Source organism: Microcebus murinus, chromosome 1, assembly GCF_040939455.1.
Source record: "Microcebus murinus isolate Inina chromosome 1, M.murinus_Inina_mat1.0, whole genome shotgun sequence".
NCBI lineage: Eukaryota > Metazoa > Chordata > Mammalia > Primates > Cheirogaleidae > Microcebus > Microcebus murinus.
In genome coordinates this window covers 80,559,018-80,582,364 of record NC_134104.1, presented here as the reverse complement: position 1 = coordinate 80,582,364, position 23,347 = coordinate 80,559,018, and the positions used below count along the sequence as shown (strand labels likewise).

Sequence of the window (23,347 nt, the reverse complement as noted above, 5' to 3'; positions counted from 1 at the left end):
AGAACAACAACAACAAAAACACCAGAGCACAAGTGAATCCTGTAATATGAATTTGCAACATTTATGACCTGGAAATCAGTCCCAGGTTGACAGTAACAAATGACTCATTTTCACTCCTCCAAAAATCACTGCTAGATATCTCCTCGTCCCTGTGATACTTCTTGAAAATGATTCCATTTGCTCTTCTTGAGCAATGTTTATGCATATGTCATGTTTTACAAATTAACCCCAAGTTACTGTGGGCAAGAACCATGCAATGTCTTTCTGGACAGTTTTAGGACTCAATTCTCAGGAAATACTGAATGAATGAACTTAGATCTTTTCACATCCTTTCAATTCAATCATCCCACATTAAGGCAGCCTAAGAACAAAACTGTGGGAGAATTTAGCCTGTCTATTTTCTTTTATCCAAAATCCTTGAATGTAGCTGACATGGCTCAAGATTAATAGGTACATTGGACAGTTCTTTGGAGCCCTGTGATATTATCAGAATGTTTTTATTAGTACTTTGACAGCTTGGCCTCCTAATGTTAATAGAGCTTGGGTGGTAACCTAAAATTGCTAGAAAGATATCCCTTGGGAATAATGGGTAAATGACAATCAATCAACCTTGCAACATCTCTGGATAATTGGTATCTTCCCTGTCTAATTATTCCCATGCAAGGTGAATTATTTTTCTTAAATTTCTGCAATGTAGCCTGAGGTATCTCAAGTAACAGTAGTTAGCTGCTGGCTGGTCAACTACACAGGTATGTAAAACATATTGAGCTGTATTTCAGTGAGGCAACAAAAGGCACTATTTATTTTCAAACTTTTTATTAATTATATCTTATCAGTCCCTTTCTCAAGAAGACACTAATATGATTCTTTAGTTTAGACATCCTAACTTTGGTTCGTTTTACATTAAATTGGACATTTTTAATATATAAGCTTTTGGAAATAATTAGAATTCACTTGTAGATTTTTTGCAATCAGAATTTTTTAAATTACAGTATATAATTACAATGTACTATAAGAAACTGTCAAGTGGATAACCTTGTACACTAAAATGTTTTTGTTGTAAACAAGTCTATCCTTTAATGGAATATTTGTCAGTGCATGTATTCAAAGAAGCACTCTAAAGGCATGTGCTCAGAAGTTAGGAAATAATTATATTTCCAAACATAATCTTTTCTAATCATCCCATTTTGTTTTACTTAAAAATAACCTGTAGGGTTTCTAAGACAGGCACAATTATCTTTGATCTCACCTCTAAGGTACCATCCTTCCAGAAAATGATTTTGGGAGGAAAAAACAAATGAACTCATAGGTCGACTTTTCTTTTTCCTTCCCTGAAAATCCTCACTCTAATTACAAATAAATACACTAGCAAGGAGCTGTCTAAATTTAGCTCCTAGCTTTTTAAAGCAAGATAAGCTGGAAAGCATTGAATTTATAGTAATATTTAACAACTCATCCATGCAGTTTTAATACATAGTGATTTTCACTGGTATGTAGACAAGGCTCAATTCAATTCAACAGACTTTTATTGAGCACCTAAAATATTCTGAGGACTCTGCTAAGTTTTGGGGGCACCGGGGTGAAAATGATAAAGTTTTCGACTTACAAAGCTAACTCTTTGGGGGAGACAAAAAGCAAATAAGCAATTCCAATGCAATGAAATAAGTTATGCTCAAACTGACATGAGAACATAGAAGAGGTAGGATTGGTGGTGTAGTTCTTAGTGGAGGCTTCTGCCATACACAATGCCTGTGCTGACTCTTGAAGGAGAAGGTGGGGATGGTGATAGAAGTAAAGAGAACCACAGAGACAGTCTTGTGTTTTGGGGAAATAGTCCGGTGTTTCTGAAACAAAATCTCTTAGACTGGGGTGGGGTAGGGAATAAGGCCAACATCTTTCAGGTCCCAAGGGGTCTGTGTGCCATGGGAAAGTAGGAATTTTGCTTTGTTTCCAATAAGAACTAGTCTCTGGCTTTTAGGAAGGTACAGCCCTGGGGCCAATCCCAAGCTAAATTATTTGAATGTTCCTTGAGAACACCTTTGTACTTCTTCCTCTAGCACTCAGAAGACAACATATAAAATCCCCAGACTGTGCCCGGAAGTGTGGGCCTTTCTTGCCACCATCCTGATTAAGGAAAAATTATCAAGCACCTGCCACATTTCAGTTACTACAGAGACAAATGATAAATGATCAGACCTTGGCCTCAAGGAACCCACAGTCAAGTATTTATCCCCAGTCCCATCTCCTCAGACCCTGAGGACACTCCCAGGTGGCAAGTAGCCAGGATGGCAAACAAAGCCATGCTGTGTTGACAGGGAAAGACTCTCTTCTCGGTCCTCGTTCCCTTTCCAAGTTTTATCAATCTATCTATCTATCTATCTATCTATCTATCTATCTATCTATCTATCTAGCATCAGTGATCTAAAGACACTGCCCCATCTTCAGTCTAACTGAAAGAAATACAATTTTCAAATTATTTATAAATGTTTTCATATTGGCTTCTTTCTTTAGGAGCTTTCACAGTGTTTTAGCATTTTAAAAATAATCTTCACATTGGTTCATTTTGCTCTAAGGTATGATAAGGAAAAGAGATGTACAAAATACGTAAGTTTTTAGAAAAATGAAGAATGCTGTTCTGTAGGCATTTTATACCAGCTGGAAAAGGGGACACGGTGTTGGCATGGGAGAGGGGGAATACAGTTGGTTCATTAGAATTTGTATCATCAATAAACAATTATCGAGCATCTTATAAATGCAGGGTGCTGTGAAGACAAAGGATTTTGGAGCTGGCCATCTCTCTGGGGAGGTAGGTAAGCGTGAGGGCAGGAACGTGGGAGATTGGGTAGAGAAGTAAAAGCATAACGCTGGGGGTGATGTGAGAAGGCTTAGATGGCAAGAGGGTTTTGCATCTAAAACAATGAGCGGCAATAGCAAGATGAGAGATATTGTGGGGATCAATAGGATACCATGTCACCCAGAGAATGAGTCCCCCAACCCTGTAGCTACAGTGGGAATCACTAGACCTTTCAGGAACCATGATGGCTTGTCAGCGTTCAGGTTGGAGAAATTATTTCTGTTTTGGCAAGAGACGCTCCTGGCTCATGCTCTTAGTAGGGAGCTCCTCAGGAGAGGCTGTGGCCTGGAGCAAGGGTGCTGAGGTTGGCCAGTAAAGCTTCCACTAGCTGGAAACTGATCTCTGGGCCTGAGGACCTCTTAGTACTCAACTCAGGTTTTGCAAATTCACATTAGCTAAGGTTAGGGTGACCATAAAATTTATCGTCTACATGGGGAAACATCTGAAAGACAAAGAGGGTGCCATTAATAACTGGTAACAGACAACGGAGTTAAACAGGGACTCTCCCGGCTTGGGATGCAATCTCCCCAGTTGTTAACCATGAACACCTCCTAATGCCTGGCCATGCATGGTGCCTGCTGCTGTTTTAGCATATGTCCATCAAACACCACTTAATAATTAGAAGAACAGGGAGGCTTAAGGGAATAATCAGTAAACCCTGAGAAAGAGGGAAGCTAAGTTTTGTAACTAGAGAGAACTCAGAGTGGTATTAATAAAATAATCCAAAATATTGTAAAGTAACTAACCACTTTTACTTAAAAATTACAGCTGCAACTCATCCCAGAGCACAACACATAGAACTGCCAATGTGAGAAGTAGTTCAACTATCAGGAACACTTGCTAGGGATGTGCTCCTTTGCGTTTCCTGGCCTGGGCCTCCTATAGATGCCTGCTCTGTTCTCTTTGTTTTCTGGGTTTCCTCTGTAGGCTCTTCCTGGGTGCTGTAGTTTCAGTTAATCCAGATGATCGCTGCCTATATCTTTATGTTGCTCCCCAAAGTAAATTTTATGTATACCATTAGCCTTTGAATCAAGTCAGATAATCCCAAACACATTCTTCAAATATGGTGAAAATCATTTTTAGCTATCTTCATCAGATGTGATAATCAATGAACAGATTGGAATTTAATATAATTTGTAGAGATTATTGGGAAATGGGAAAAAAAGACTCCTCAAGATCACTGATTTGTGAAGAAAATGTTTGCTTTGGGGGCAGAATTTAAGTATTGAAAAAAATTCAAACGTTACATAGGAGCTTGTCATAGGAGTCTTTTTACTTTTAAAAAAAATGACCTAATATGATAGAAAAAACTAGAGTTTGGAATCTGACAGATTTGAGTTTGGCCTAGTATGTGACTTTGAGCATGTTTCTAAACTTCTCTAAGCTTCTATTTCCTCATTTATAAAAAGGCATAATAATCCTCACATTTGAGAGTTGTTTCTAAATTCAGAGTAATGCACATAGAGAGTTTAGCACATTATAAGCACTTGATACATTATAACCATTTTATTTATCAAGGAGAGCAAAAAAAAATTCTGGGAGAAGAGGGGTGAAATGCTTTATCTATTTATTTTATAAACACCCCAAAAAGGCCCTTATAGAAAAATTTGACTTGATAACACAAGATTGAAATTTGCGACATTACTTCAATTGCAAAAGTTCATTCAGATGTCCTAATCAGAGTCATCTTCCCGGTGACATGGGTTATCATAACCTTCCTCTTGTTTTGGAGTTAAATGCATGGTGTTACCCAAGTGAACAAAAATAAGGAATATTTTTAAACTCACTGTGCCATGTCACTTCCTGCATGATGGAACCCCTTCACAGACAAGGCAGAAACAATGAGGACTGTTAGAGAAATAGAGGAATGAAAGGCACGCATTGTTTCTCCAAGTCTATGGCAGCAACTGAATAATGGCATTTTCTTCTGGGTATGAACAGGTTTGCTTTCAGAGTATGTCTCTATATTTTCCTTGGATCCAGGAGTTGTCAGTGAGGACACAGTAAAACCCAAGGATAAAACTCAATCAGCAATAACTCAACACTCATAGGAAGGGTGGTTTTCAAAGACAATTAGGAAGCTGTTTGTAATTTGAGCTTCTAAAACCACTTAGGGAAGTTCACCAAGTTTGAGAAAAACATGAGTATCTCCCTTTGTGACCAGGTTGCATAATGCTATGGAAGGCCCCACCAGGGGAGTGCCTCATTCATGTTACCTTACATTTGGTCTTTATGTTTAGGATCCAGCATGGCCTCAGTGAAAAGGACCTTGAAGGGGGGTTGCAGTTTATAGCAATTGTACTCATTGAGTAGATGTCTACACATGGGAAATGATTTCAAATAACCCTCTAGTCTTCTGAAAAAGCCTCCCCTAACATCAAACTCATCAGATGGTCAAGGCCTTTCACTTGCTAATAAGTGATAAAGTTTATTATCACATATACTGATTTTTACATGGTGGCTCAGGCCTGTAATCCCAGCACTTTGAGAGGCCAAAGTAGAAGGATTGCTGTAGCCCAGGCAGAACAAAATAAGACCTCATTTCTGCAAAATTAAAAAAAAAATTATATAAATATTTAAATTAATGTAGGCTTTTCACCACTAGAATTTGCTCTTCATAACAGCCCTAAGAAGAGATAGGTAGAAAAATATTATTATTTTAAATTAGTATTGTAAATGATTTAGATTCGCTCTTTTCACAGGGAAGTAGGGAATCAATGATACAGTTGAAGTGGACACATAGAAAAGAATTAAAGTTGGCCGGGCATGGTGGCTCACGCCTGTAATCCTATCGCTCTGGGAGGCCGAGGTAAGAGAATTGGTTGAGGTCAGGAGTTTGAGACCAGTCTGAACAAGAGTGAGACCCTATCTCTAATAAAAATAGAAAAATTAGCCGGGTGTGGTGGCGCAGGCCTGTAGTCCCAACTAGTCAGGAGGCTGAGGCAGGAAGATAGCTTGAACCCAGGAGTTTGAGGTTGCTGTGAGCTAGGCTCATGCCATGGCACTCTAGCCTGGGTGACAGAGAGAGATTCTTTCTCAAGAAAACCAACCAAACCAAAAAAAAAAAAAAAAAAAAAAAAAAAAAGAATTAAAAATAAATACACCCTTCAACTCATCAACTGTGCTTCTGGGTACTTACCCTTGCTGAGTACTTACCTAGATGGAAAATAATATGCATATAATGATGCTCACTGTTACAGAGTTAGGGATAACAAAAAACTGGAAACAAATCAAAAGTCAATTAAAAATAAATTAAAAGTGGGCTAGTTTGGAACAGTTAAAAAGAATAAGGAACTGTGGACTATAGACTACTGTGTAAAAATGTTGAGAATAAATTACAAAGCAGCATGTATATCATGATCTCATATGTGATTATAAAAATGGGGGCTAGCAAGCTAGATAGATACTTACACATGTCCATAGAATTTTTGGAAAGATGCTCTATGGTTACCTAGGGAATAAGCCTAGAAGTTTGGAATTAAAGTGGGAAGGTGAAGTTATACTTTTCATCATGGATATACTGATCCATATTTTTGAAATTTTTACATATGGTAAAAACTTTACTTTGTAAAAAAATAAAAAAGTAACTAAGTTTTAAGTATATGTGAGGTGTTAAATGTAAGGAAAAGGGAAAAGGAAAAATTATCATGGAGCTTACTATGAACCAAACACCCAACTCTGCATATGACATCTTATCTAATCTTTGTAACAATTCCACAGGTAAGACTTACCTTCATTTTGTGAATGAGAAGTGGAAGCCCCAAGAAGCTGATTCGATACCCTCACAAGCTACGTGAATGGAACCCAATTTTCTGAGACCTCAAAATCCCCATGTATGCATTTGCATAGGCCACACTGAAATAATCGTGTATAAAGGTAAAGAGAATAACACCAAGCAAAAGCAACAATATTCTCTAACTTCTGGAATTAGAACTTGAAGCATAAGACTTGTCCCACAGGATCAGTCCTGTGACCATGCCTTGATCTCTAATGCTAGCAAGTAATAGCTGTGGGATGATACACTTGTCCTCATTAATACTTTTGCAAATATGCTTATAGGGTTGTTGCATGAAAAAAAAATTAGAGGGAAATCAAAATGGAACAGATCAGAAGAACAAAGGTGGGGGAGAAGGATTAAAGAGGCAGCAATGAGCACTAGCTTTGCCATGTTCCAAAACTCTGTTGTTCCACTCAAGATTCTAAAATGAAAGCATTTTTTTTCTTTCAAGGCAAAACAGTAAAATAGAAAATTAATTTAATATTGCCTTTGTATTACCTTCAAAATGAAATTAAAGTTACTCTTTCATAGAAATGTTTTGCCTTTTCAAGGTTAAGAAATAATGAAACAAGATCCTAAGAAATTATTCATTTTTCTGTGATTTTTTTCTTTTGTTCTTCCACAGTTCAGAAAGCTTATTGACTTGTAAGTGACTCTTCATGCTAATATGCACAATATTTATACATCTATAAGTAATACCCACTTGCCCAGTGGCATTCCACACAGAAAAAATAGAATTTTATGTATCATTAAGCAGTTTCCAAGGTGTCAGCAATTTCATGCAAAGCATCAGTGTAATGACTAGTAGTACTACTTTGCTACTTGCTAAATAGCAGAGTGTTTGGAAATTTTTAAACCACTGCACTGGATACACCTGGACGCTTTGATTGAGCTGAACTCCCTCCCCATTCATGTGGGTTCAGCAAATATAAGCAGCCCCCTAACAATGATTTCTTTCCAGGGAAGAGGGCCTGGAAAGGGGAGTATGGGTCAGAGGCTCCAGCAGCCCTAGTGGCTGCCAACAGAGACCCAGTGAGCATAGCTAGCTGCATATTTGTAGGACTCAGTACAAAACAAAAATGTGGGGCCACTTACTGAAAAAAAAACAAGAAAAAATATGCCCTTAAAGATATTGAAGCAAAGTTGTTTCCTTGTTTGTTTCTGTGTGATCTCTGGACTTATCATGGTGCTTTTATTTCTTATTCAGTGTCTTTCTAAATAAAGAACAAAATTAAACATTTAAATTATTTGCATGAATTTTACCATTTATCTTTATATTGTGTGATGTCAGTTTTATCAAAGAGCATTTCGCTCAAATTCAGTGTCATTGAAGTTATATAGTTCATTTTCCATAGCTTATATAGGCATGTGCATTTTATTCTCATCAGAACAGTAGAAACATTGCACAAAACTCACTACTTGGTTTTGTTTTACTTTTTCATACACGTGCATTCTACTAATACCTTCAGCTTACTGATGAGCAAGGAAGAACTGAAAGGAAAAGAATATGGCTTGCCTAATATTTCCCTTTTTTGGGTCATTTTTGGCATAAGTGCACAGTTAATACAGGGAAATAACACAAGTAAGAAAATATTTTATGGATTTCTTGGTCTTTTGTGGTTCTTAGAATGCCAATGCTTTGTTTCTGAGTTAGAAGCAAATTTTGAACTCACTTTCAGTCTCAATAAATTCTTTCATATGGTGAGTCTGTGAGAATTTTATACATCATGTCCAGTGGGGCATGGCAGATACTACATGCAAATGAGGAGGCAAGCAAGTGCGCATGTTGTGTGTATTTCCTCTGTTCAAGCCCATGTTCCATTGCCTCAATGGACTTAACTTAAAAAACACAAGTTCAAAGATAAATTATTAAGAATTTAAAAACAGTGACAAGAGAGCAACAGGCACTTCTAGGGTGGGTTAGTGGGGCAGCTTTGACTGCACAGGTCACATGCCCATGAACTGGCTTTGCTTCCGAATCACCAAAGGCAAGACTATATCTTTCCCCATGGCATAGCAATGTCCAGGGTGGTAGCCCTGCAAAGGGAGGAGTCAGGTGGTGGGAGAAGGAAAATGTCCCCCTGCAGGAAGAACCGGGCAATGATACACACAAAAAATCATTCAAATCTACACAGAGACTGGTCAAATTAAGGTGGGCAAGTTGGTCAATAATTTGCCAGAGCATTCAAAATGCCTTATAGTCCTTTCACAAAATTTATAGTTTGTTGTCAATGCTATTTCCAGCCAATATATATTTAAATATGTTTGTCAAGCACAGAAAAATGTTCTTTATATTACATTTGTATTGTAATATAATCAGTGGCAACAATTCCCATCTACCCCTGGGGATAACAGTTATGCTGTGCTAAAATGCCAAATGTGTATGTGAGACCATAAAAATCCCAGACTAGAGAAAATGGAAATGTTCTAACATGATCTTGAATGTCCCATGAATTATTTTCTGTGTATATCTTCACACTATAAATTTATTGCCTTTTCAATTTTTATGAAAAGTCTATTTCTCATTCATTGAGTATTGTTGCACAAATAAAGTTTACTTTAAGTACTTCTTAAAAGTCACTATCTTAAATAAGAAGTAGGAAAAAATCAAAAGTGATTCCCTTCCATGACCCAGGTGCACAGATCATGTGATTGATTAAATATTGTAACTCAGAAAAATTGTAAAATACTACATACCTTACGCTGACTGACTGAAAAAGTGCTAAATCTTCAGATGCCCAGAATCTACCCTTAATATTTTTGTCCACAAGACCTAAAATATTCACCAACCCTTCTTAAGGAGCTTGAAAAAGGTAAAGATTTTTGCTTTTGATAGGACTTTTATATTACAATAATTACTCTAAAACCTGTATTCTTTTTAAGCCTGAGATTTTGACATTGTGGGAATCCTAACTGATGCTATTAACTGCTTTTTAATTTTTATTTTAGTACTATTTGCTTTTAATTAACATAGAGATGAGCCCTATAATAGAGCTATCGGGAGAGTCACCAAGTTAGGAACTGTAAATATCACAGAGACTCTTTACTCACTCATTTATTCCTTAATTGAGCAACTACTTTCCTGGCACTGTGATAGGTGCAAAGGATGCAACAATGAAGGCAATAGTTGTAGCATTTGCTTTAAAGAGCTTAGGGATTGGTGGGCAGATAAACATTAAGTTATATATTGCTGGCAGAAGCACTTATCCATGTGCTCTATGTGTGTGTGTCTTAGCATGTGCATCAGGTAGGTGAGAAATGGGAGGTAACATTGAGGGGTGCAAGTGGTGTCAGAGAAGGCCCCCAGGGAAGGCCCGGAGAAAAAGAAGAGAGGCACAAAGCGGAAGTAGGGAAGGGGGAGTTGGAGGGTTTTCCAGATCAAGGTAACAGTGTGTATGAAGGCCCACATTTGGGTGCAGGAGGTGAGGCAGGGCATATTGGAGTAGCCAGAAGTCCAGGCTGAAGGCAATCGGCCTTAGAAACCACACTAAGAATGTTGGACATCACCCCACCATGGGAATTCAAAAAAGGCACATCAGAGGAGGTCTTGCAAAATGATAACAAAACAACATATTGCAATTCAACATAATAAATTAGACCAAAGACCACAAAGGCAGGAATGTATCCTAGTAGGAGCTCCCATAGCTTCTGTGCCCTGGCACCTTAATTTCTCCATTCAAAATGGAGCAGGTATCAAGTACTCATTCCTTCTTGAGAGAGCACTTTGTTTGCCACATGTAAGTTTCATTGCCTGAGAGCCACAAACAGCTTATACTAAAAGAAAACAATTTAATCAGTATATTTTTCTAATATATCACAAGAGATTATAAGCTGCAGATGTAAATACCAATTTAGTTCCATTAATATTCTCCAAATAATATCCATTAAAATTAACTGAATAGGCTGGGCACAGTGGCTCACGCCTACAATCCTAGTGCTCTGGGAGGCCGAGAAGGAAGGATTGCTTCAGCTTAGGAGTTCGAAACCAGCCTGAGCAAAAGGGAGAACTCCCATCTCTACTAAAAATAGAAAAATTAGGCACATGCATCTGTAGTCCCAGCTACTTGAGAGGCTGAGGCAGGAGGATTGCTTGAGCCCAGGAGTTTGAGGTTGCAGTGAGCTGTGATGATGCCACTGCACTCTACCAGGGGTGACAGAGGGAGACTCTGTTTCAAAAAAAAAAATTAACTGAATAAAGGCTAAACACAATTCTTAAAATCTTATCTCTTAGTAGAAAGGCTGTATTAGGAGGAAGTTTTGGTATCTGGCCAAGAAAATTTACTGTCATGGAAAATATGTTTGCCTCTTGGCTCTTTTGGGTGTAATGCCCTCTTTCATGAGGTTTCTTGAGTTCTTTCAGTATATGGTCCTTTTTGATATACCTATTATTCATTTGCCATTCTCAACCAGGTTCTGGCAGATGATAATGGAAGAAAGGGGGGCATAGGATCTCTCAGTTAAAACCACTATGTTATAACATGTGGCTCTTTCAGTTGCAACATGTAGTCAGTACCATCCTGTTTAGCACCTAAATGCTCTGTTTGCATTGCCTTTGACTCCTTCACTAGATTGTACTCATAACTGGTGTGTATAACTACTATAGGCTTAGATGATTTACTGTGCCCAGAATGATATTCATGAATTAACTTCAAGAGCCCCCACCCCAGGTCACTGCAGCCACTTCTTAAGAGTCATCTACTCAGGGCTGCTTCCTGGTCACATGATAACGAAAGGCAAGCAAAACTGGATCATATTCCATATTTCCAAGTCCAGGTGAAACTGTGAAAATTAAAGTGCTCTAGTGACTACACCCATGAATCTGCAGAAATAATTTCCAGCAACAAACATTGGTACAGATTTCTACCTTCCAGGAAGATTATATCTGTCATAGCCTTTAAGTTTTGTAGGAGAAAGAAATAATTGACTACTTACCAATTGAGCCTGATATAAAACCATGAATTGAGCTAATTCTGTAGTTTACACGAGGGTGATATGCTCAGTCAGAATTTTGCTAAGATTAGGGTAAAAAGTACATTTAATCACTGTCTTTCTGATGATCAGTTTGAAAAACAAATTTCAGCCATTGCTAATTGTTCTTCCTTGCTATGAGATTTGATTTTTATTTATAACAAAGACAGAAGAAAGGCCTACCCTTTCTTTATTACCTACCATGATTTCCAAATCCTTTGTGAGGTGTGTGTTTTCATAACTGTAGTCTCAGGAGATGCTCTCTGAAAAACAGTTGTATGAAAAACAAGTTCCATGGTCAGATATGTTAGGGAAAGATATGTCACTCCTTTGATATTTATAATAGACGTTAGCATAGGGAAGCCACTGAGAAGTCTTACAGTGAAGAAATGTATGTAATGTCACTTCACCCACAGACTCCCCAAACTATCCGACCACAAAACCCTGTTTTCAAATAACACCTATTAACATCCTGTGGAACAGTGGTCCATTGAATGTCCTTGGAAAGGATATATTAGAGCGAGAAGACATCTAACAAAGCCAAGATATTTTCCAACCCTCAACTATACTAAATAAATACCATATTTCAATGGCATGCATTCAATTACCTAATATTAATTCATTTTAAAAGTACACATTTTTAACATCCACTCTATTATAGTAAGGGTCTTGTCATTGGATACAAGTGCTATATCAACACAATATCTGCCCTTTAGAAGCCTCTGGTATTCTTGGATAGAAAAGATATATCTCCTTAAAGGGAAGTTGCACAGAAAGGCTACATGTGATTACGTAAAAATTAGTGGGGCAGAAATAAGCACTACGAGAGTTGAAAGGCGGAGGGCAATTGAATGCACATTATCCACTTTTAGAGACAATGGCAAAATACATACACACCCTTTGTTCCCTTCTGCCTGTCATTTTTTCTTCCTCTCCCAGAGACACACAGAATACAAAATGTGCTATTTGTTCTGTGCCCACAGCTTTGGCAGGTTGGGATCCCTACGTTGTTAAGCCAAAAGGCATTCAATATTAGAATTTATTGTCAGAACTTCACAGATCTTAGAACCGGGGCTTGAAGAAAACTCGCACCCTCATCTAAGCCACCACAGCCGGGGCCTGATCCCAGTGGTCCTCAGGCTTCCACCCTGGCCCCCTTATAGGACAATTCCCCCAGCAGCAACCAGAATGATTCTTTTCAAATGTAAATTTGACCGGGTCTTTTCTCCAGTGGCTTCCCATCACAATTAAATTAAAACCCAGATTCTCTACCACCAGCTACAAAACCCTGTAGTGATCTAGCCCTGGCTACCCTTCCCACCTACCTCCCACCACTCTCCTCCTTCACCAGACTCCAGCCCAACTGGGTATCTCCTGTTCCTCCCGCTGAGGGCCTGTGTACTTGCCACTCCTTTCTCCCCTGTGGCCTTTCTCCTCGCTTCATCAGGTCTCTGCTCAAATGCTGTCTCCTGGGAAAAGCCTTCCCTGGGCCCCCGTCTAAGATAGCTACCTTACTGCCCACCTCTCTTCCACTTCATTCTCCATTCCCCTCATCCTCCTTACTTTTCTTCAATAGGCTTATTGCTATTTTAAAAAATATTTGTGTTTTTACTTGTTGACCTCTGTGAGGGCACGGGTATTATTCTGTTTTGTTGGATGCTGCAGTCTGTAGTGCCTGGCACAGCTTAGGTATTCCATAAATGTTTGCTGAGTGAATGAGTTAATCAATGAATGGTCGAAAGCATAAATGTGCCGTAGAAATGTACATCTATAGCAAAACAGGATACATGTCAAAGAATCTGGATGAATTAGAAAATATACACCTTTTTATAAAAATCCAGCAGGTGACTAACTTTGATGGTGGCACAGGAATTTCAAGAGTTTGTCCTGGAGAGAGCCAGTCACCTATCGTTGTATTTACACAACTTCTACGTGTCTCAGTTCTCTTAACTGTAAAAAGGGAATAAATAACAACTATCTTGCAGGATTATTGTGAGGATTAAATGAGATAAGGTATATGAAGCCCATAGGCCAAGCACCTTCCACATTGGATGGTAATTATTGTTAATTCCCAAAGGCCTCTTTTATAGAATTTCCTTAAATAGAAAGGTACCATTTATTAGTTCAAAGTGAAGGCCTTTGGGTTCAATAATATGTAGGAAAAAAATCACTTGCTATATGGCCAAAGAAAGAAAGTTTTTAGATTATTGTTTTGAACTATCTAGACAAAAAGAATTACTCCTAAGCATATCTGATGATATGAATATATGATACCTCACTTTCCTCTGATGTTTTTGATTTTAGGAGACTTCTTAGCTTACCAGGAGAAAGTTACATGGAGAGTTTTAAAAAAAAAACTTTGATTTTGGAATAATTTACGACTCTGAAGAAGTAGAAAATAGTATAGTTTCCATATAACCTTCACCCAGCTTCCACCAATGATAGCGTATATAACCATAGTGGAGTATCGAAACCAGGAAATTAACACTGGTGCAATTCTATTAACTCAGATACAAAACTTCTTTGAATTTATATGAAGGATATTTTTTTAACTTAGAGTTAGGAGCTAATTGGGATCATATCTTGGCTTCATTAATCAGGCAAATGAGACACACTTACATATTAGTGTATAAAAACTGTAATTTATATAATGCTTTTCATTTTCAGTGAATTTTAGAATTTAAAAAGCTATTAGTCCCAACCTACCTAGAAATCTGGGCTACTCATTCTATAAAAGCAAATCACAAAGCCCTTCACAGTTTCAAAGGGACATACACAAGAGAATCCCTGATTTTAATCTGTAAGGTCAAAGCTCTTTTTTCCTGGAGAAACTAATTCCTCCTTTTCCTGTCAGTTCTGGGTATTGCTGTGTGTTGGTGTTGGGGGGAAACAAAGCTGAGGGCAGGCCCAGAATTCAAGAAGCATTGCAACTCCAGCTAGGCAAGGATTAGAGTAGAGATGTAGGGGCCACTCAAATGCCAGCAGAAGGAAGCCATGCCTGCAGGCCCTGCAGGAGGCATCCTCACATGCGTTTGCTGTGCCTCCACAGGTGCAGGTGCAGGTGCCGCCCGCACCTGGGCTGGTCACACACAAGGGCCCACGTGCCAGCTGTTCCTCACCCAAACCACATTCTCCTTGCCCCACCGCCTCTCCACCCACCACTTCTTCCAGCTCTGATTGTGACAAATTAGCATCAAGTGAAATTAGTTAATTCGATATAACAAAAAGAGTTGCAAAAATATTCTTTAGAGGAAAAAAAATCTAAAAATACAAACACAAAATCAGGTATAAGTGAGGTACTGACACTTTGTTTCATTAATAAATGGTTTCTGCTTTCCTTGTTTCTATAACCCCACTTTACAGGGTGGTCCACTTGGACAAATGAAATATAGCTTTCAATGTACCAAGTTGGAGATTACCCACACTTTGTAATTAGTGCCCGGGGACTGAAAACATAGCTTTTAGTTTCAAGGTTAACCTGCTTTAATTTTTGTTTTTTTAATAAGACTTTCCCAAAATGTGATAAGAGAATAAAATAGATTAAGTATGGTAAAATTATGTCACGGTACATAATTTGTGTCATAATGAAAGTGCATAGAATTTGGAACCAGCAGACATGAGTTTGAGTCCTAGCTCAATAATTTACTGAATGTTTAAACTTGGGCATAACTTTCCCTCAGTTTCCTCATCTGTACAATAGCCAACATAGTAATAATACCATCTACTGGGTTCATTTGGCAAATCTAATGAGGTCATAAATATGAAACTGCTTTACAAATAAAAGAGCTTTACAGGTATGTTATCATGCTATGTCGCCTGGAAGAAAAATATTGTAAAAAATCCCATTTAAATCCATTAGAACATTTTAATAGAGAACTTTGAATGTCATCCTAATGAAATGATTTGATAAAGTTTTTTATTCCTTTCCTTCCTTTTTTCCCCCTTTCTTTTTTCTTTATTTTTTAACTAGAGTGAAAAGATTGTATAGAAAAGGGATAGAAGCTATTTTTCTTCATAAAGACATCTTCTTCATAAAGTACATGAAATCTGTAGTGTTGTTTTTCTCCTCATGATTATTCTCCACAAAACTGTGCCCTGAGTCTCGCCATTGTGGAAAATCTGGAGGGAAAACCTAAAGCTAGTCTGCAAGAGAGTTTTCATAAGTCTTCATGGTAATGAGAGAAACGACCACAACTTGGTGAGCTAAATTAATTAAATTTACATGACTGTCATTTATCCTGAGATTATGTCCTCCCTACATTATTTAGTGTAAAAATTCCCTTTCTCTTCTGAAATGATGGTGATAGTGGATGGCAACTGTTTTGTTTGTTTTCAATGTCCTTACTCTGCAAAATAAGAAGTTGGCTACCCTATGTCAGGTCCCAATTATTTTTTGAAATTGGACTGGCCTGTGACATGCCAGTCTCTGGGAACCCTTGGCCTGGGAGGTTAATTGGAGATGGCAGGGATGGCGGTGGGGAAGCGAGTTCAGCTGCCTGTGTTTCACTCTCTTCCCCAGAGCCCGTGGGGCCCACTGCCCCATATCCGGGCTGTCGCCAGTCCCTGGCTGTGTATCTGCGTCCCAGCCCCCCTGGCTCCTCATCCCTGTCCGCCTCGCTCTCCCAGCCTCTCCTGGCTGGCGTCATCCTTCTAGACACAGCTCCCTAAGTTTGCCATGTGCAGTGACCCTGTGTTGACACCGAGCCATGATACAAACTATGGGATTGTAATGAATCTCTAATTACCCACAGTACCTCAGCGAGCCGTCAGCCCTGCTGCTCGGCTATATTCCTCACCAATTTGGTCATCACCAAGCATTCAGACTGCAGCCAAACTCTACGCCTGGAAGCGGGGTGCCCCCACAGTGACAGCCAAATGAGGCTGGCTCTGCAGGCTTCTGGGAATGACAGGATGATTTGCTCACTTGTTATGAACCAGAGAGGGCGTTTGCACATGAATCATTCATCTCTGCGTGGGGACCTTGTTCTCCACTTTTATTTATCCCAGTAGGTCAGGCTGAGTGGATGCTCAGGAACTCTGTGGTGATTGCCCTTGAGTGAGGTGTGGGGGGCAGGGTGAGGGGAGAAGTAAGCATTTTAAATTTCACATGATCATTCTGAAATCCCACATCTTATTCTAAGCCAAAAGGGAGACATGATAACTTGTCTAGATTTAATAAAGTGACAAGCAGCAGGTCTTGATTTTCCAGCATAAAATGTCATATCTTACTAGTGAGGAAAATAGCTTCAGAAGAACGACAATAATAATAGCTCTCCCATGTGCTAGGCATTGGGATGCATATACATTATAGCTATTCTTGACTAAAACAAAAATACAACCCAACAATAAAGATATTTTATAGATAAGGAAACTAAGGCTTAAAGTGGTTAAGTAACTTGTCCAACTCATACAGCTAGGAAGTGGCACTTTGCCTTGTCCCAAAGCACATGCTTTCTAGGAGCATTTGACAGTTGGAACTGGAGAGACATCACTGGTTTCAAAGGGTAGATGGACTTTTAAGGTGCTTTCAGATCCCAAGTGAAGAGTTACTCTTACTTTTCAAAAAATAACTAGAGAATTTTATTTTTTAAAGATTGGTGAGATAGTCAGCATGAAAACATTGATTTGAGAAAAGTTAGTAAAACACTTAAGAAAGTGCTCAACCAAAATTTCAATTCAAATATCCCTGGCACAAATGTTAAATATTCTTTTCAATACTCAAATGTTCCTTTGCATGTGGCAGGTGCTGAGGAAATAAAAATAAATATGACAGTCTATACCTTCAAGGTGCATAATTGGTGTTGTTCTTATTTCTCGCTTAACATAGTATTAAAAGTTATATTTATAAAGTACCATATTTGAACTTGTTTTTAGAGCAGATTACTAATATTTCCCTGGCTTTTCAAAACCAAGGCTTATCATAGCATGAGCAATGTCACACTGTTCAATTTGTGTGGGTGGAGAATGCTTATGGCCACTTGATATCCACCTTGTTCCCAAGCAATGCGAACAACATTTTCAGGGAATAAATGTATGTATTCAGAGGTTGTGTTTTAAAACAGAAATGAATGAGCCATAGGAAATGGTCACACAACTGTGTTTCTGAAGCCAATCTGTTTTCCTAGCTTCAGAGGTGATTTTAGTCCACAGGCTCCTTACAGGCCAATTAATTCCTTGAATTTGCAAGTAATTTGTAGTTTTTTGTTGTGCAACAAAGCTTTGTGGTTAAGACAGTCATCCCCTGTTCTTGAGACTTACAGCCTTCTCCTACCTCCTAGAACAGATATTAATAATAGAAAGTAACTTAATTCATAGGAAGCAGTTTTATAGTTAAAATCCATAGTTTCTAAATCTAGAACCTCTAAACCATGCTGCCTCTCACCTCATCAATAAACTAATAGAAAGTTTTTGCTATTAGGCAATTTAGAGATTAGCTAATGTCCTCATTTTACAGGTGAAGAAAGTGATGCATGGAGAGATAAAGAGACTTCAAAGACACATTGAAAAAATCTGGCATACAGGATGCTACTGGAATATAAATACATTCTATCTGGGGTGAGAAGTTTGCTTTACTTTAGTTTTGAAGGTTTATTCCTGCTGTGTTATTTCCCACATGTCCCTATAAAGTTGATGATAGTCTCATTATTTGTCTAAAAAATGGTCACTTCCCAAGAAGTCTGTTAACATTTTGGAAATATGAGTCCAAGCAAAAAGATAATTTAGGACATGCCTACATGGATTGAATATAGTGCAGGGTACCTAAGACTTTCAAGCATTACAGTTAATAGCTATGACTTACTGCATGCCTTTTGTATGTCATGTATTATATATATAGCATTCGCTCATTTTCACAAGCCAGAATGTATTATGAATCCCATTTTACAAATAAAGAAAAGTGATGTGTTGCAAGTCACAGAGATTGTCAATTAAATCAAGTTTCATCTACTTCTAAAGTTCAAGCTGTCCTCCCTATGCGTGAACCTAAGTGCCAAAATAAAAAAGGGGAGCATAGTTTCACTCCATTTTCAAAACATGATAAATAGTTGTATCATGAATTTAGGGCTGGGAGGAAGTTTATACAAAACATCCTAATTAAGCCTCTGTACCTGCAAGGTGTCTCACCCCAAATCATGGCCCTTCTATTTCACTGCAGCCACTAAGTCAACAAAGTATTTCTCTTTGGCTCAAGAAAAATGAAAGATGAGACAGCCTTAAAGGAATGAGAAGTAAGCATTGAGTAGGGGTCTTTCTAGGCAAGAATTTGCCTTTAGAAATACTCCCTTGCCTGTTATTATTGTTTCTTTTTGACAGTTGGAACTGAACTTCAGAAAATACCTATTAAAATGCACACATACAGTGTAGAAAGTTAAAGGGAATTGGCTGTTCCATTTTTAGTCCCTCCAGCACTCACCTGGAACAGAAAAAAAAAAGAGAGAGACAATGGGCCTTTCTACAGCTCTGCTGGGAAACAAAAGCACACAACTGCATTGTCAAATAAGTCAGGTAACTGTCTAGAACAGGGCAGCAGGTAGAAACTAACCAATGGGGTGAATTTTTTTTCCCATAACATGATTGTGTGCAAGGTTTTATAAGGTTTTCCCCTGCATAGTCCATGACTTTGCACTCATGCTTAAATAACTTTTAAACAAAAAAATCAATGTTTTCAGATGTAAAGAGAATCTAAGAATAGTAGTCATAACAAAAATTTACCTAATATTTGTAGGCTTAAGACCTTCCTGGGTAATATAGTGGTGTGCTTCAGTTTCTGGGCTCTAGAGGCAGATAAGATAGCCTAGGTTCCCAGCTCCAACACTCCTAACTGTGTGACCATGGGTACATTACTGACCCTCTTGGTGCTGTCTCAGCCTCTGTAAAATGGGGATAAAAATAATACCTATTTCATAGAATTATTTCAAGGATTAAGTGAGTTGATATATGTAAAACACTTTGAGTGATGCATGGTACAGGGTAAGTGCACAACAAATGCTCATTCCTATAGTTTTTGTGTTTTGTTTCATTTTTAACAGTCCTTCAGTAAAGCTAGTACATAATGAAGCCAGGACTTGAAGATGAGGAAAAGAGAAAACATTTTGCAATGAATATTTCCTTTTATTTAAAAAAAATGCCCTTCTACTGCTTCCTGTTTCCTCGTGTTAGCCTGGTATTAACAAGGCACCCACTCTGCACAGCTGGGAGACCATTACTGCATTGGTGACTCTCCAGTGTTCAGGAGTTGAGTTGTCAGCTGGGATCATCTTGGTGAGATCTCAGTGGAGCCATTAGTCACAGTCCAGTTACAAAATTAGAAGGAATTACTTCTGGCATTTTTCCTGCCATTTGATATTTGCAGAGTATTGTGTAATCTCCTAGTTACCCTTTACCCACCTGCTGGGATCTAGATAGATGACAAACCTTCCTTCCACTTAACAAATTCTCCTAAATTAAAGGAATAGCTCAGAGTCAGTAATAACAATGGAACTCAAAAGTTTTTCACTTTTTTCTTCAGATTGATTCCTGTGATAAAACCTATAATAGTTGAACTAACCTTTGAAAAACTCAATGAAACAAGAGAATAATAATGATAATTATTGCTAATATTTGTTAATATGATATAGTAGACACTATTCTAAGATTTTTATGTATACTGATAATAATTCTATGATGTGATTACTCTTATTCCTTCTATTTTACAGATGAGAAAACCAAGGCATTGAGAGATTAAATATTTTGCCTAAATTGCATGGTTGCTGAGCAGTAGAGGGTTCAAACCCAGACAGTCTCACTCTGGGGTCTATGCTCTTCAACACTACGCAGTAGTGGAATCCTGCCCGAGCCCATGACCTAATGAAGTAATTTCATACCTTTCTGCACCCCCTATTTTGAAGGAGACAATAACTGACAAAGTTTTGCACAGAAACCTGTATGAACATCCAGTGATGCAGAGGGGCAGAGAGATCACCAGGATAAAGTGGCTTTCTGAGAAACTCTCCACCAATTACATTGGTAGATTTGTCACCATTTTGGGTCTCCCTTATAAAAGCAGAAGCTTATATTTTTCTAGCTCACTAAAAAAGATATCATTTCTCAGGCATTAACTCACATTAACTAAACTTAAAAAGACTGGAGGGCAAGTCAAATTGCCAAAATATAAATCTATTCTATTTATATTTATCAAATGCCTAGGCATTGGTGATACATTGGTAATTTTAAGAATTTCAAGTAAAATTCCTTCCCTCGTGAATGTTAAACTCCAAATAAGGGAAAAAGGTAATAAAAAATATGTGTGTTTCTATACCAATCATACAAAATCAGTTATTACTAAGTGAGAAAAATACAGTAGGAAAAGGAACAAAGGATGGAAAGATGCTACTTTAGACTGAGTGGACAGGAAGGGCTTTCTGAGGAGATGACCCATGAATACAGACCTGAATGAAGTAAGGAGGCAAGCCGAGTGGATGTGAGACCAGTGTGCAGACAGGAAAGAGCAGGAACAAAGTCCCTGGAATGGGACTGAGCCTGGCATATTTGAGAAATAGGAGCCCAACAGGATTGGCTTTCAGTGGGCAGGCAAGGAGGAGAGTGGCAGGATGAGGTGGGAGAGGCAGTTAAGGACCATACCACACAGGCCTTATAAGGCCATGATAAGGAATTTCAGATTTAATTCTAATGTGATAGAACTAGTTGGAGGGTTTTAAACAGGGGAGTGACATACTCAAATTTTCATCTTAAAAGGACCACTCCAGATACAATGTGGAGAATTGACTAAAGAGGGAAAGGGTGACAACAGGGATGCAAGATAGGTACATACTGCAGGGTCAGATAAAAGAAGATTGTATTCTAGAGCACAACGGGAAACTGTAGTAGAGGTAAAAAATGATGAGATTGGGAATACATTCTGAAAGATGAACTCAAAGTTGGGGCCTGAGTAATGGGTAAATAGAGGTGAATATTTAGGTAGGAAAACCAATCATGATTTTGGTTTGGGACCAAAATGAGTGTAGTAAGCCTATTAAAAGGCATGGAAAGGCATATTTTGAGTGGGCAGTTGAAGAGTCTGTAGTCTGTAATATGTAAAGCACATCTATGAAAAAATCTTGAGTTGATATGACACTTGACAAAATTTTGAAGGCTACTTCCTAAGGTCAGGAACAAAGCAAAGATGTCTGTTCTCATCAATTATATTAAAAACGTTATAGTAGAACTCCTGGAATTATAATAAGGCAAGAAAAAAGGGCAAAGGAAATAAAAATAAAAAAAGGAAAAAGTAAAATTTCCTTTATTTATATACAATAAGATCTTATATATAAAAAATCCAAATTAAAAAAAACTACTACAACTAATAAGTGAATTTAGCAAGGTTGTAGGATAACAAGCCAACATACTAAAACCAATTCTATTTTGTGCTGTAAGAACAATTAGAAATACAATTTTAAAATGCCATTTGCTATAGCATCAACATTTTAATATATTTAGAATAAGCATAGTAAAATGTGCAAGACCTTTACATTGAAAACTGTAAAATTTTGCCAAGAAAAATGGCCTAAATAATGGAGAGATACCATGTTTAAGGATTGGAAGACCCAATATTGTTAGATGCTATGACAATAGTACTCATAATATTTATAGCTTTGGATAGTAATGTAAAAAAAAACCTGGAACATCTATGGTGATAATAAAAACAGAACAAGAAGATGGCAGGACTTATTATGATGCTAAGTCAGTAAGAGAGTATGTTATTGACATAAAGATAGACATGTACCAATGGAACAGAAAAGAAAAGCCAAAGATACACTCCGAGTGGTTTTCATCAAAGACATCAAGGCAATTCATTAAAAAAAGGAAAGTCTTTTCAACAAATAGTTCTGGAACAACACAATATCCATAGGGGAAAAATGAATATTGATCCTCTATTTCATGCCATGAAAATAATAATAATGATGATAATTCAAGATGGGTCACAAATCGGAATGTTAAAGCCAAAATTATCAATCTGATAGAAGAGAACACATAGGAGAATATCCTGTCAACCTTAGGGTAGGCAAAAGATTTTTAGGACAAAAGCACTAACTCAAGAAATTTGATAAATCATACATCAACAAAATTAAAAACCTCTGCACATCAAAAGATATGACTAAGGAAATAAAAAGACAAGCCACAAATTGGAAAAATATTCACCATTTATAGTTCCAACAAAGGACTTGTATACATAAAATATAAAGACTAACAAATAAACAGAAAATAGACAACCAAATTTTAAATGGCTAAAGATTTTAACAGACATTTCATAAAAGAAGATATATGGATGCCAAATATACACATGAAAATATATTTAAAATCATTAATCATTAGTGAGATGCAAATGAAAATTATAATGAGATATTACTACAGACATACTTGAATGGTTAAAATTTAAAAACATGACAATTCCGTATATTTGCAAAAAAGTATTACACTGGAGCTCTTATATGTTACTGGTGAAAACCACTTTGAAAAACTGTATGGCCATTTCTTACCAAGTTTGTCATTGGCCTACTCTATGACCCAGTAATTCTACTCTCAGCTACTTATCCAAGAAAAATGAAAACACATATCCACAAAGAGACTTGTAAAAAAGTGTTCACAGCAGCTCTATTTATAATAGTCCAAAGTGGAAACAATGGAAATGTCCATTAACTGGAAAATGGACAAATTATAAAAGATTCATACAGTGGAATACTACTCAGCAATAGAAGGAGCAAGCTATTCGT

The 23,347-nt window shown here is 37.6% G+C and overlaps 1 long non-coding RNA gene across 1 annotated transcript; it reads left to right on the top strand.

Annotated features, from left to right (window-relative positions):
* The first annotated feature begins 15,215 nt into the window (after nucleotides 1-15,215).
* LOC105855841 (uncharacterized) lies at nucleotides 15,216-20,768 on the top strand. Its single transcript, XR_001146805.2, has 4 exons — nucleotides 15,216-15,394; nucleotides 15,571-15,798; nucleotides 18,055-18,155; nucleotides 20,294-20,768. It is a non-coding gene; the product is annotated as an uncharacterized LOC105855841 (long non-coding RNA).
* The last annotated feature ends 2,579 nt before the right edge of the window (nucleotides 20,769-23,347 follow it).